Source organism: Sorex araneus, chromosome 2, assembly GCF_027595985.1.
Source record: "Sorex araneus isolate mSorAra2 chromosome 2, mSorAra2.pri, whole genome shotgun sequence".
NCBI lineage: Eukaryota > Metazoa > Chordata > Mammalia > Eulipotyphla > Soricidae > Sorex > Sorex araneus.
The window spans coordinates 301,898,471-301,911,939 of NC_073303.1; the positions used below are offsets into that span (position 1 = coordinate 301,898,471).

General features: G+C 40.2%; 1 pseudogene; it reads left to right on the plus strand.

The window, feature by feature from the left end:
* The first annotated feature begins 5,586 nt into the window (after positions 1-5,586).
* LOC129401871 (uncharacterized) lies at positions 5,587-6,951 on the plus strand (annotated as a pseudogene).
* Positions 6,952-13,469: the final 6,518 nt, after the last annotated feature.

The window sequence follows — 13,469 nt, forward strand, 5'->3', positions numbered from 1 at the left end:
GGTGGAAGTTTTAGCAAACACATTTCTTTAAGGTATGAGAGTAGATGGACTGGAGCCATAGCACAGCAGGTAGGGCATTTGCCTTCCATATGGCCAACCCGGGTTCGATTCCTCCGTCCCTCTTGGAGAGCCAACAAGCTTCTGAAAGTATTCTTCCCGCAAGGCAGAGCCTGGCAAGCTACCCGTGGGGTATTCAATATGCCAAAAACAGTAATGAGTATCACAATGGAAATGTTACTGGTGCCCACTTGAGCAAATAGATGAACAACAGGACGACAGTGCTGCTATGTCATAGTAGATAACATTTTATTCTGTAACCAACAGAGGACTGTGGATAATTATTTTAAATAATGCCTTTATGTGATTTAAAATTTGTTGTATGTAAGCATGTTCTCATAGATGTTTAAGCAGGATTTATTTGAATATAATTATTTTCTTTATTTTTTATTGTGTTGTATTAAGATAATCCTGACTTGAATTTTAAGACAATTCTAAGATTTGTACAGAGGTGCTCCCACTGTCAGATTTTGACAGGGCACCTGTCTTATTATTTTAGAAAAAAAATAAGAGTCAGAAATCTTTCTTGCTCTTGCACCTGGTGTAATCCTGGTTAGATACCTCTTGAAGTGTTTTTTTTCTTTTTTTGCTTTTTGGGTCACACCCAGTGTGGTGGGGACTTGGCCACTGCTGACAATACTTTTCACTGTGTGTGGACCTGACAGCCTTGCCCTCGGGCCTGGCCCAGTCAGACTGTTCAGGAGTCACTTCGGTGATGCTACGGAAATACTGCAGTTCTGAAGACCAAATTCAGGGCCTTGTATGCTAAATATGTGCATGATTACTTCGGTCATATCTCAGACCCTTCCCACTGTCATTTAAAAAAAATCTTTCTACCAGATATATTTGTATTTGTCAAACAGATCATTTTATCAATTGGTTACAGTTATGCAGTGAATTAGAAAATCTAATGCTTTCCAAATCCAGATATCCATCTGTTAATGAAAATTCTCCTTTCACTCTTTTCCCTCTTGGTATTTTACTTATGCTCACATTATGCAAAGTGTTTATCTAACTTTTAAGTTTTGATAAAGGTTTGCATAAAGGGTTGAGGAGAAATGCTCCTGGTTTAATTTTATTTGATTTTAGAACTGTTCAACTTCCAACAGTTTCATTCACTGAAATATAATAAAATTATAAGAGGAAATAAAATGACTATGAAATGATTACAAAAGTTTCTCTAAAATGAACGAGTATACTACAATGCAATAAACTACCAAAAGAAGAATAAAACAGGATTTTTTTGATGGATACTTTATGGAGAGACATTTTAAAAATGACTTTTAGGTTTTTTTCCCTCTTCCGATGTTCTGAAGTTCATACATTTGGTTGCAGTGCTCTTATATAGTTATGGTGTATTGGGGTCAAACCTGTTGAGGGACTGGAAATCACATAAGTAGTGCCAGGAATCACATTAGTTATGTGGGACAGAGCCAGGGATGATACATTTGACTTCATGAATACAAGGCAGGTGCATTTTTACTGAGTCTTATACCCAAATTTAGGAAAAGAATTAAAAGTATCATCCATATTTAATTATTTTAGTTTTATCAGCCATTTTAATTTCATGTATATTTATATTTCTGGGATATGAAATTTTAGGAAAAAAATAAGAGTCAGAAATCTTTCTTGCTCTTGCACCTGGTGTAATCCTGGTTAGATACCTCTTGAAGTGTTTTTTTTCTTTTTTTGCTTTTTGGGTCACACCCAGCGATGCTCAGGGGTTACTCCTGGTTTTGCACTCAGGAATTACTCCTGGCAGAGCTTGGGGTACCCTATGGTATGCCTGGGATAGAACTGGGTCAGCCGTGTGCAAGGCAGTGCCCTACCCACTGTACTATCGCTCTGGTTTTACCTCCTAAAGTTATTGTAGATCATTTCTATGTTAGAGTTGTAGAATTAATTTGATATTTAGGAAATTGTTCAGAGTGCTATCAGGGGTGCTAGAAAAATTTGCTGTAAATAGACACAGATTGGCCTCAGAAAACTTATGTTCAAATACAGGGCCTACCTGCATGAGTATTAGGAGACTTACCTCACTTCTTTCTATTAGTTAGATTTCTCTCATTTCTTATTTTTTTAAAAACTAATCTTTCTATTAATGTACCTTGAATAAAGAGTGTATATTTATATATTTTACGAGTACGATGTGACCTCAGTAAGCCTATCACCATAATCCAAAGTGCTTATATACTTATATCCCACTCACCCTACTCAACACCCCACCCTCGCCCCTCTGCTGGCAGTGGTCTATAGGAACTTTTTTAACACATTTCACCTTGCTTTTCTTGTAAAGTCAAATCTGTGGCCAGTTTAAGGGTTTGTTTTAACTGGACATTATTTATTCCCTCTCTTTTTGGGTACATGCCACATTTGCAATAAGATACTTGTATATTTGTCTTTCTCCTTTGAACTTCATTTACACGATTCCCTCCAGTTCCCTTCATATTGTAGTAAAATATGCTTTCAGATAGTTTATTTCTATTTTCTAATACTATTCATTATATAGATAGCACATATTTTTGTTTTTTTATCTACTTATCGGGATGGAGCAATAGCACAGCAGTTGGGCGTTCTCCTTTCACATGTCCGACCCAAGTTCCTCCGCCCCTTTCAGAGAGCCCGGCAAGCTACCGAGAGTATCGAGCCCTAGAGGCAGAGCCTGGCAAGCTACCCGTGCCTATTCGATATGCCAAAAACAGTAACAATAACTCTCTCAATGAGAGACGTTACTGATGCCCACTCGAACAAGTCGATGAGCAACGGGATGGCAGTGACAGTGATCTACTCATCTATTGTTGGGTGCTTATGTTGTTACCAGATCTTAGCTATACTAAATAAAACTGTAATAAACATAGGTGTATATGAATATTTTTGAATTTATATTTTTTGTTCATATATATTGAGAAGCAAATAGGTCAGAAATAGGTCAGAAATAAAAGCTAGTAATCACTCTGCAAGGTAAAATGATTATTCAAGTTTTAAAACCTATTGTCCTATAGAACACCTATAGTCCAACTTAAAGACATATATAGTAGCTGGCTGTTCAATAAATGATTAGGTAAGCTTTGGCTGTAGATATTGGGCCTGTATGAATGGAACTTCATCTTGTCGTGCCAAGGATTGAACCAGGGCATCACACACAGAAGGCAAGCACTCTACCACTAAGCTACACCCCAGCTTTAAAGGTAATTTTGAAAGTTTCTTCATTAATGATCATAACAATGTATGACATGTGTTTAGGATTTTAATATAAAAGTTAAAAAATATATGTGAAGCCCTCATACACCCATGTAGATCATAAGAGATATATTCTAGGTTTACAAATTTAAGGGAAAAAGCCTATAGATGCTTGCTGAGTTGGTGATTTGTTTTTTCATTTGTCTCACTTATTAATCACATTAACCACATTAAACATGACAGTTCTTCCTTCTAATAAGTCAGATAAATAAGAGAGAGGTAGCCATTTTACTGATGATGAATCACTTGTATCACTTGTAGTCCCGCTGATCTTCGATTTGCTTGAGTGGGCACCAGTAACGTTTCCATTTGTCCCTGTCGCGTGCCAGTGCAGCCCAATGATATCTGCTTGCTCCAGGAACAGGAAGAGCCTCAAATCGTTCATTTAAGGATTTGACGAAGAAATCTGACCATCTAATTGGTGGGCGGCCACGAGGTCTTCTGACGTCCCATAGAATCCAGTCAGTAACAGCTCTAGTCCAGCGGTCGTCTCTGAATTGCATTACATGACTGGCCCATCTGATTTTTGATGGCTTGGCAAACGAGACAGTGTCCCTGATTTTTGACCATTGATGGAGGTCAGAACTCCAGATTCCTTCTCTCACTTGAGTAAGACTTGATAATCCTATCATAGCTATTTCGATTCCTCTTTGTGATATTAGAATAGCATTCTCATCCTGTTTGTGTAGGGTCTAGGTCTCTGAGGCATATGTTAGTGCAGGAAGAATGGTGGAATCAAAAAGATGTGCCCAAAGTTGCAGGTTCTTCATTCTCTTAAGCACTTCTTCAACGCTCTTGAAGGCATTGCACGCTGCTCTCTTCCTCCTGCGCAGTTCTGGCACCAAGTCGTTTCTAATGTTGATTTCTCGACCCAGGTACACATAGCTGCTGCATTCGGAGATGTTCCTTCTATTGAGAGCAAATGGAGCTTCAGGGACCAGTTTGTTTTTCATGAACATCATCTTGTTAAGACTCAGCTGCAATCTGACCTTTCCATACTCCTGGTGAAGTCACCCAGCATTTGTGCCACTTGGCTAATGTTTGGTGTTATGAGAACGATGTCATTAGCTAAGCGGAGGTGGTGTAATTGCCGACCATCTATATTCACTCCCATTCCTTTTCATTCTAGTCATCGCATGATGTTCTCGAGGGTGGCACTGAAGAGTTTCGGTGAAATGGTATCACCCTGCCACACCCCTCTCTTTACATCAATGATCACTTCCTTGTAGAATGGTGAGATCTTGGTGGTGAATCCACAATACAGCTTGTGGAGGATTTTGATATACTGAGTTTGAAAGCCCTGTTTGGCCTGTGTTTTGATGACTGCCTCAGTCTCAAGAGAATCAAAGGCCTTCTTTAAGTTGATGAACGTTAGACAGAGCGGCATCTTGAACTCTCGCGAAATTTCAATGAGTTTGGTCACTGTGTGGATATGGTCTATTTGGAACCTGGCTTGCTCGCATTGTTGTCCTTCGTCTAGTGTTCTGTCTATTCTATGACAGGAGTGAACAACTTGTAGATGACAGATAGCAGGCAGATTGGGCGATAGTTGCCGATGTCGTGGATGTCTCCCTTCTTGTACAACAGAACGGTCCTACTGGTTTTCCACTGAGACGGAACCTTGCATTCAGACAGGTTACATGTGAAGAGTCAAGCCAGTGTATTGATGAGTACTGGCGGCAGATTCTTCAGGTGTTTGGGTCTGACCTTGTCTGGACCAGGTGCTTTGCGACCTTGAACTCTAGGTTCAACGAGACCTGGAAACAAGATCCTCTGTCTGTCTGCCTTCTCCAATCTCTGGCATCTGAGGGAGGGGTCAAACCCAGACGCCCCACCCTACCCAAGCCAGATATATACCTCACTGGCTGACCCCCACTACATCCACTACCCAGCCACCGTCACGCTCCAGGCTGCTCTTCCGACGCACGGCCGAAACACACCATAAAACCCTTAATACCCATTATTCCCGCACCATATTTGATAGGGTTCAAATTTGGTGTGAACCATGGTAACACCTCTAAGGGCAATTGGATGCTGCCCTAAAAGCTTCGGTCCCTCTCAGAGAGCCCGGCAAGCTATCAAGAGTATCTCGCCCACACGGCAGAGCCTAGGAAGCTACCCATGGCGTATTCGATATACCAACAACAGTAACAACAATTGGCCTCATTCACCTGTCACCGAAAGAGCCCCCAATATGGCAGCATTAAGAAAGATGAGCAAGGAGAGGCTGAAAAAATCTTGGGGACGAACTAGACTGCCAAAACGAAGAAAGACTAAAATGATTGTACTTTCAACGCATGGACACTGGCATCAGAAGCATCCATCGAGGACCTGATGGTGCAAGCACAGACGATCAAGTACAACATCATTGGCCTGACTGAAACAAGGAGATATCAATCACATCACACCATTTTCGACACTGGAGAAGAATTGTTCCTCAGAACATGTGACAACAGAAGCGTTGGTGGCGTTGGTGTCCTTGTCAACACAAACTTGGCCATGAGTATCGATTCATTCGAATGCCTAACAACCCAAATTGGACGATTACGCTTGAATAGATGTGGCTCACTGCCTGCAGTTTCTATCTTCATCATCCACGCACCAACTTCCAACTACTATGAAGAAGAAATTGAGAGGTTCTACATGGAACTGGAGAAGTTCTATAAAGAAGACCACAGCTTCTACAAGATCATTGTTGGTGATTTTGATGCCAAAATAGGTCTGAGAAGGTTGCCCGAAGAACTCCACATTGGACACATGGCCTAGAATGGAATGATCAGGGTGAGAGACTGTCTGAATTCATCATGTTGACCAAGACCATCCATGGTAACTCACAGTTCCAGAAGGCTGAATCTAAACTCTGGACATGGGAGTCTCCCAGTGGACACAATGAAATTGACCACATCATATTCAATCGAAGGTTTTGCCTGACATGTCGCTGTCATCCCAAAATTCCAAACAGGATCAGACCACCGTCTCCTTCGTGCAAAATTCTACTTCACAGAGCGGGGAGAAAAGTCTGGAAAATTTAAGTCCAAGAAGGCAACTCCCAGAATGACCACCAACTGGGAGCTCTTTGGAACTACTGCAGCAAAGTGGGAAGATGCCATCCTTGATAACATCTACAAGGAATACGATTGACTGGCTCAGCACCTCCATGTCTGTGCGAAGAATGCCGAGAGTGAGAAAGCCACAAACAGATGCCTGTCTTTGGAAACTCTCGAGCTAATTCGTCAACGTGGTTTGGTGTGAGCCTCAGGCAACCACAAGCTAACGTCCGAGCTCACAAAGCTGTGCAGAGATGCGATAAAGGAAGACCTCAAAGAGAGAAGAGCAGCAGTGTTGGCCAGTGCAGCAGAAGCCGGGAAAAGTATTTGCAACGCTCACCTATTCTTTGCCAACTACAAGACCAAGATGACTGCCCTCCGATGTCCTGATGGATCTATCACATCTTCCAGAAAGGCAATGGAGAGGATTACTCACGACTTCTACTCGGATCTCTTTGACAGCCATGTCCACCTGCCCACATACCAAATTCCGCAGGATGGATATGTCGTTCCCAATGTTCTCCCTTCTGAAATCCGACATGCCATTTTGTTGGTAAAGATGGGTACTGATGATGAAATAGAACAAAAAAGAAATGAGATTAACTGACTGTTAGTGAAAATGCAAATTAACATAATTGTCATAAAGAACTCTCACAATATTGAAAATAGAATTACCATATGATATAATGCTTCCACTCCTAGATGGTGTGGATTTAAAATTATTTTAATTGAAAAACAAAAGAAAGACAAGTTTTCTAAATGTCCAGAGCTACAGAGAAGTCAGTAGTAAGGATGTTTAGGAATGTTTTCTTGAGAAGAAAAGAAGAAAAATAGACTCAAAGGAGAATTCTGAGTGTGAATTGGGCATCCTAGTTTGATTTCTGGCTTTTGACCTTGTCCAAGACAACTTTAGGTTTTTAGTTTCTACAATTATTAGGAAAATTACAGGGTGTTTTTGCTTCCTTTTAAACCAGAAACTTAAGTTAGTTTATTTACTTCCTCCATTATTTGAGTAGTGGAAGTAAGTCAAGTAGATTAGATAAATGATGACTTTGAAATTGATTATAAGCCCTGGCAATTATCACAACAGAAGAGGGTATAGTGTCTCAGTGTTTGGATTATCAACTGTAAGAACCAATCTCACACTAGCTGATCATTCTATGCCCCTTCTCTTTATCAGTAGACTTATTGGTCTCTGCTTTTTGCTTGATTGTGACACTGATCCCTGGGGTGACATATGATAGCTGTCAAACTTGGCAATATTGAGAGGTAAAAAGTTTCTGAAGGACAAATGGATACATGGGGCCTGTCAGGACATTGCTGGCTATGGTCAGTATATCCATACCCAGAATAAAGGGAAGCATACCTGCTAAGGAGAAAGTGAATGTGCTTTGAAACATGAGGAGAGATAGGAGGATAAGGAGTAACAGAAATGAGATTTTGGGTTGTGTTCTTATGGTGACTGTCTGCGAAGAGAAAACGAAGGCCATAGTAAACTAATTGGATGGCTAGGGCAGGATTGATTGAGACGCAAGACACAATATTTGCCATCGAGAAAGGCTGCTTTATTTACCAAGCTATGCCATATAGAAGCATAGGACATTAGCAAAATTGCAGAGATATGGCCTCGGGACTTCATCTCTGGAGAGTGGAATACTTTTTGGAGTAAGGGTCACAGTAGAGATAATAAATGGAACTCCATCATTTCTAATCTGTGCTGATATTAATCTCATTTTCAAGAAAAGCCAGATTTTACAATTTCGTGAAATTGTGCAGCAAGGGGGCAAGTGGAAGCTTTGCTTCTACCTTCTCTTGAGAAGTGAGTTTCACTATAATTGCTTTTTATTTTCATCATTGAGTAAAGTACTTGGCATCCCTTGCTTCCTCTCAGTGCTGCAGGCTTTTATGTGGGCAACTTCTTTTAATTCTAATCAATAGGAGAATAGCCCTGAGGAGTATATTTAAAGTTTTGAACTGATTGCCTCCTAAAATCAAGCAAAGGGTTTCCAGATGCTGCAATGTGCTGCATAAATTCGGTATAAATTGCCAGGCACATTAGCATCACTGCCTATTGTTATGGGCATGAACAAATTCTATCTTTCATTGCCCATTTTGCTTCAGTTCTTTGACTTAATGATCCCCATCCCAGAGAGAAACTTCATTAGCATTTGCAGATGTCAATGTAAATGTAAGACTAAAATGCTTTAGGACATAAAATAATCAGGAAAGACCCTAGATATGTTGCTGCTTGTAAAAAAAAAAATCACAAGGAAAAAAAAATTAGTTCCATTGGGTGGGTCTAAAATCCCAGAAAAGCACCAATTAGAACTTTAGTTATGCATTATATTTTATTTATTTGTTTGCTTAATAATTTTCTTTTCTCCTTCTTGACAGAATTTGAGAAGGAATATAACAAAGGCACAAGCAGTGAAATACAAAAACAGAAAGAAAAAATAGAAAATTAGAAGCTAAACGACCAGAATGTGCTAGCTCTATAAATCTTCTAATTTGTTTCGGAGCTTCATGAAAATGTGAGGATTTAAAACACTGGTAGAGATCTTGTTATTGGGAATTTTAAACGATTTAATTTATTAACCATATGAAATTATTTCCTAACATTGTCTTTTTATTTTTTTCTTTCCTGTTCTTCTCTTTGTTGCTCTTCTTGATTTGCTTGGGTCACACATGCTTCTTGGTGCAATTTGCATGCTTGGTTTTGATTCTTGCCAAGGGCTGCGCTTATTTGTTGTGGTGCTTATAAATATCCTGGCTGGATATTTTAATATTCGTTACTTATTAATGATATTATTGTTGTAACCCCTGTCACATTCTCTCTGGTGCTCACACACAGGCTGGCTACTCCTGATGGTAGTGCCCATCGGGAGTCCAACCTTAGGTTGTCTTGCTCAGTCACAGCTGGCTTTGTACACAGATAACTTTCTGTATTGAGGTGCTAAGAGTCGTAAGAGAAGAGCTTGGCTTACAGGGTAGACCAAGAATAAAACTTGAAGTGTCATTCAATTCAAAACACCTGTCTTCAGTTATTGAGTTATCCACCAGATGTTTGTAGTTGCATATTTAAAAAAGCGTATTGTGGGGCAAAGTGATAAGACAGAGGGTAGGGCACTTGTCTAACACGTGGTCCACCCTGGTTCAATTCCTTGCACCACACATGGTGCCCTGAGTCTGCCACGAGTGATCTCTGATTTCTGAGTCAGAAGAAAGCCATAAGAATTACTTGACGTGACCCCAAAACTAAATAAATAAATGTAAAAAGCATATTGCAAATTTCATGACTTCATGTTTTCTGACAGCTACATAGAATTCCATTGCGTAGATGTACTAGAGTTTCTTTAACCAGTCATCTGTTTTTGGGCACTCTGGTTTTTGCCAGATTGTGGCTATTGTAAACAGTGCTGTAATGAACATAGAAATGCAGATGTTATCTCTCCTATACTTTTTTGCCTCTCCGGGATATATTCCCAGGAGTGGTATTGCTGGGTCAAATGGAAGCTCAATTTCTAATTTTTTGAGAATCGTCCATATTGTTTTCCAAAAGGGCTGAACCAGTCGGCATTCCCACCAGCAGTGAAGGAGAGTCCCTTTCTCCCCACATCCACGGGATCAACATGGAAAGTATCATGTTGAGTGAAATGAGTCAGAAAGAAAGAGACAGACATAGAAAGATTGCACTCATATGTGGAATATAAAATAGCTGAGAAATACAAGTTTGCAATGATGCAATTTCTGGCAGATATTTCTCTGGACGTAGTTACTAAAATACTAAAATACAGAAATCCAAAACCTCGTGGCCGCTATTGTTGCCACACAACCTCATATCTCTTCATTCTCAGCAATGGAAAACAAATTATCAAATGCTTCCTTTTCAGCAGGTCCGACTTTAGGGGGGGAGAAACTCCAAACAATAATAGTGAGTTTTTTGTTGAAATATTGAATGTAATAAAAATAAAGTGAAATTTATCAGTTACACAGGCAGGGTGGGGGGCTGGGGATGTGGGGGGGGCAGAGTGGAGCTATACTGTGATTCTTGGTGGTGGAATATGCACACTGGTGAAGGGATGGGTGTTTGAGCATTGTATAACTGAGACTTAAACCTGAAAACTTTGTAACTTTCCACATGGTGATTCAATTAAAAAATAAAATAAATGAGAAAGAAAAGCATATTGCACATAGAAGTTGTAAAGGGCTGCTGAATAATGTACTATGTGATGGACTTACATTTTGATACTGGTTGCAGTTACAGATATCCTGTATATTCTTCTGGAAGTGTGGCTTTACTAGAAGTCAAGAGAATATTAACAATAGTAATATGTCATCAAAACTGTTCCAAAAGTTTTATGGGGGTGAATGTTGGACTTTTAGAAGTTCAACTTTATTCAGGCATGTAGGACAGGTAAATTAGGTTTGAGGGATGTATAAGACCTTAAATTACAAATAATTTTATTAGATATTGTGGTTCCAGGCAAGATGGAGTAAGCACTTGCTGCCTTATCTCACTCAGTGAATACTGCTATAAAACATTGATAGGATTCATGGAGCTGTTATTTGAGGGCCATAAAAGGTAAATAACATTGAGGAAATGATGAGATGATGATGGGGAAAATATCAGAATACAAAGTGTCATCACACAGGCCATGAATTTATAATTTACTTTACTCAATTATCTCCTAAGCTGAACTTAATGCAGCCAGAAATGTAGAAGTGGACATTAATGTGGGCCAAGAGAGCTGCAGGAGACTCTCTCTAAGTCAGGATAGAGAAGCAGTAAGGAGATTTGTCAAAGCAAATAAGTGTTGGGTAACTTGCCTCTTCTTTACATTTACTTTTCATTCACTTCTTGTTCCTAATACTGCAAGCAGTTCCATGGCCATGGTAGCAACAAAACCAATGGAAATATACAGAAATAAAAAGATTATTGAGTCTTAGTACTTGATACTAATGCAAACAATGAGGCAGAGAAAAGGGACATAAAAAAAGCAATCCCATTCACAATCGTGCCCCAGAAAATCAAGTACCTCAGAATCAGCTTAACCAAGGAAGTAAAAGACCTCTACAAAGAAAACTACAAAACGCTACTCCATGAAATCAAAGAGGACATGAGGAAATGGAAACATATACCCTGCTCGTGGATAGGGAGAATCAATGTTGTCAAAATGGCAATACTCCCCAAAGCATTATACAGATTCAACGCGATCCCTATAAGTATACCCATGACATTCTTCAAAGAAATGGATCAAGCAATCCTAAAATTCATATGGAACAACAGACGTCCAAGGATAGCTAAAACAATTCTTGGGAAAAAGATGATGGGAGGTATCACCCTCCCCAACCTCAATCTTTACTACAAAGGAGTAACAATTAAAACAGCATGGTACTGGAACAAAGGCAGAGCCGTAGACCAATGGAACAGGGTGGAATACCCTTACACGCAACCCCAAATGTATGATCATCTAATCTTTGATAAGGGAGCAAGAGATGTGAAGTGGAGCAAGGAAAGCCTCTTTAACAAATGGTGCTGGCACAACTGGACAACCACATGCAAAAAAATGGGTTTAGACCTTGACCTGACACCATGCACAAAAGTCAGATCAAAATGGATTAAAGACCTCAACATCAGACCACAAACCATAAGGTACATTGAAGACAAGGTCGGCGAAACCCTCCACGATATTGAAGATAAAGGTATCTTCAAAGGTGACACGGAACTAAGCAACCTAGTAAAAACAGAGATCAACAAATGGGACTACATTAAACTAAAAAGCTTCTGCACCGCAAGAGATACATTGACCAGAATCCAAAGACTATCCACAGAATGGGAAAGGATATTTACACAATACCCATCAGATAAGGGGTTGATATCAATGGTATATAAAGCACTGGTTGAACTCTACAAGAAGAAAACATCCAACCCCATCAAAAAATGGGGCGAAGAAATGAACAGAAACTTTACCAAGGAAGAAATACGAATGGCCAAAAGGCACATGAAAAAGTGCTCTGCATCACTAATCATCAGAGAGATGCAGATCAAAACAACCATGAGATACCACCTCACACCACAGAGACTAGCACACATCCAAAAGAACAAAAGCAACCGCTGTTGGAGAGGATGTGGGGAGAAAGGGACCCTTCTTCACTGCTGGTGGGAATGCCGACTGGTTCAGCCCTTCTGGAAAACAATTTGGACGACTCTCAAAAAATTAGATATTGAATTCCCATTTGACCCAGCAATACCACTGCTGGGAATATATCCCAGAGAGGCAAAAAAGTACAATCGAAACAACATCTGCACATGTATGTTCATCGCAGCACTGTTTACAATAGCCAGAATCTGGAAAAAACCCGAATGCCCCAGAACGGATGACTGGTTGAGCAAACTTTGGTACATCTATACAATGGAATACTATGCAGCTGTTAGAAAAAAGGAGGTCAAGAATTTTGTAGTTAAGTGGATGGGCATGAAAAGTTTCATGCTGAGTGAAATGAGTCAGAAAGAGAGAGACAGACATAGAAAGATTGCACTCATCTATGGTATATAGAATAACAGAGTGGGAGACTAACACCCAAGAACTGTAGAAATAAGTACCAGGAGGTTGACTCCATGGCTTCGAGGCTGGCCTCACGTTCCGGGGAAAGGTCAACTCAGAGAAGCGATCACCAACTACATTGTAGTCGAAGGCCATGTGGGGGAAGGGAGTTGCGGGCTGAATGAGGGCTAGAGACTGAGCACAGCGGCCACTCAACACCTTTATTGCAAACCACAACAGCTAATTAGAGAGAGAGAACAGAAGGGAATGCCTTGCCACAGTGGCAGGGTGGGGTGGGGGGGAGATGGGATTGGGGAGGGTGGGAGGGACGCTGGGCTTACGGGTGGTGGAGAATGGGCACTGGTGAAGGGATGGGTTCCCGAACTTTGTATGAGGGAATTATAAGCACAAAAGTGTATAAATCTGTAACTGTACCCTCACGGTGATTCTCTAATTAAAAATAAATAAATTTAAAAAAAAAAACACATGGAGGAATGAGGCAAACAATAAACATTTCTCAAACATCTAGAGCCTGGGAAATCACAGGGCCAGGTGCTAGCAGATTTGGTATCTCACAAAC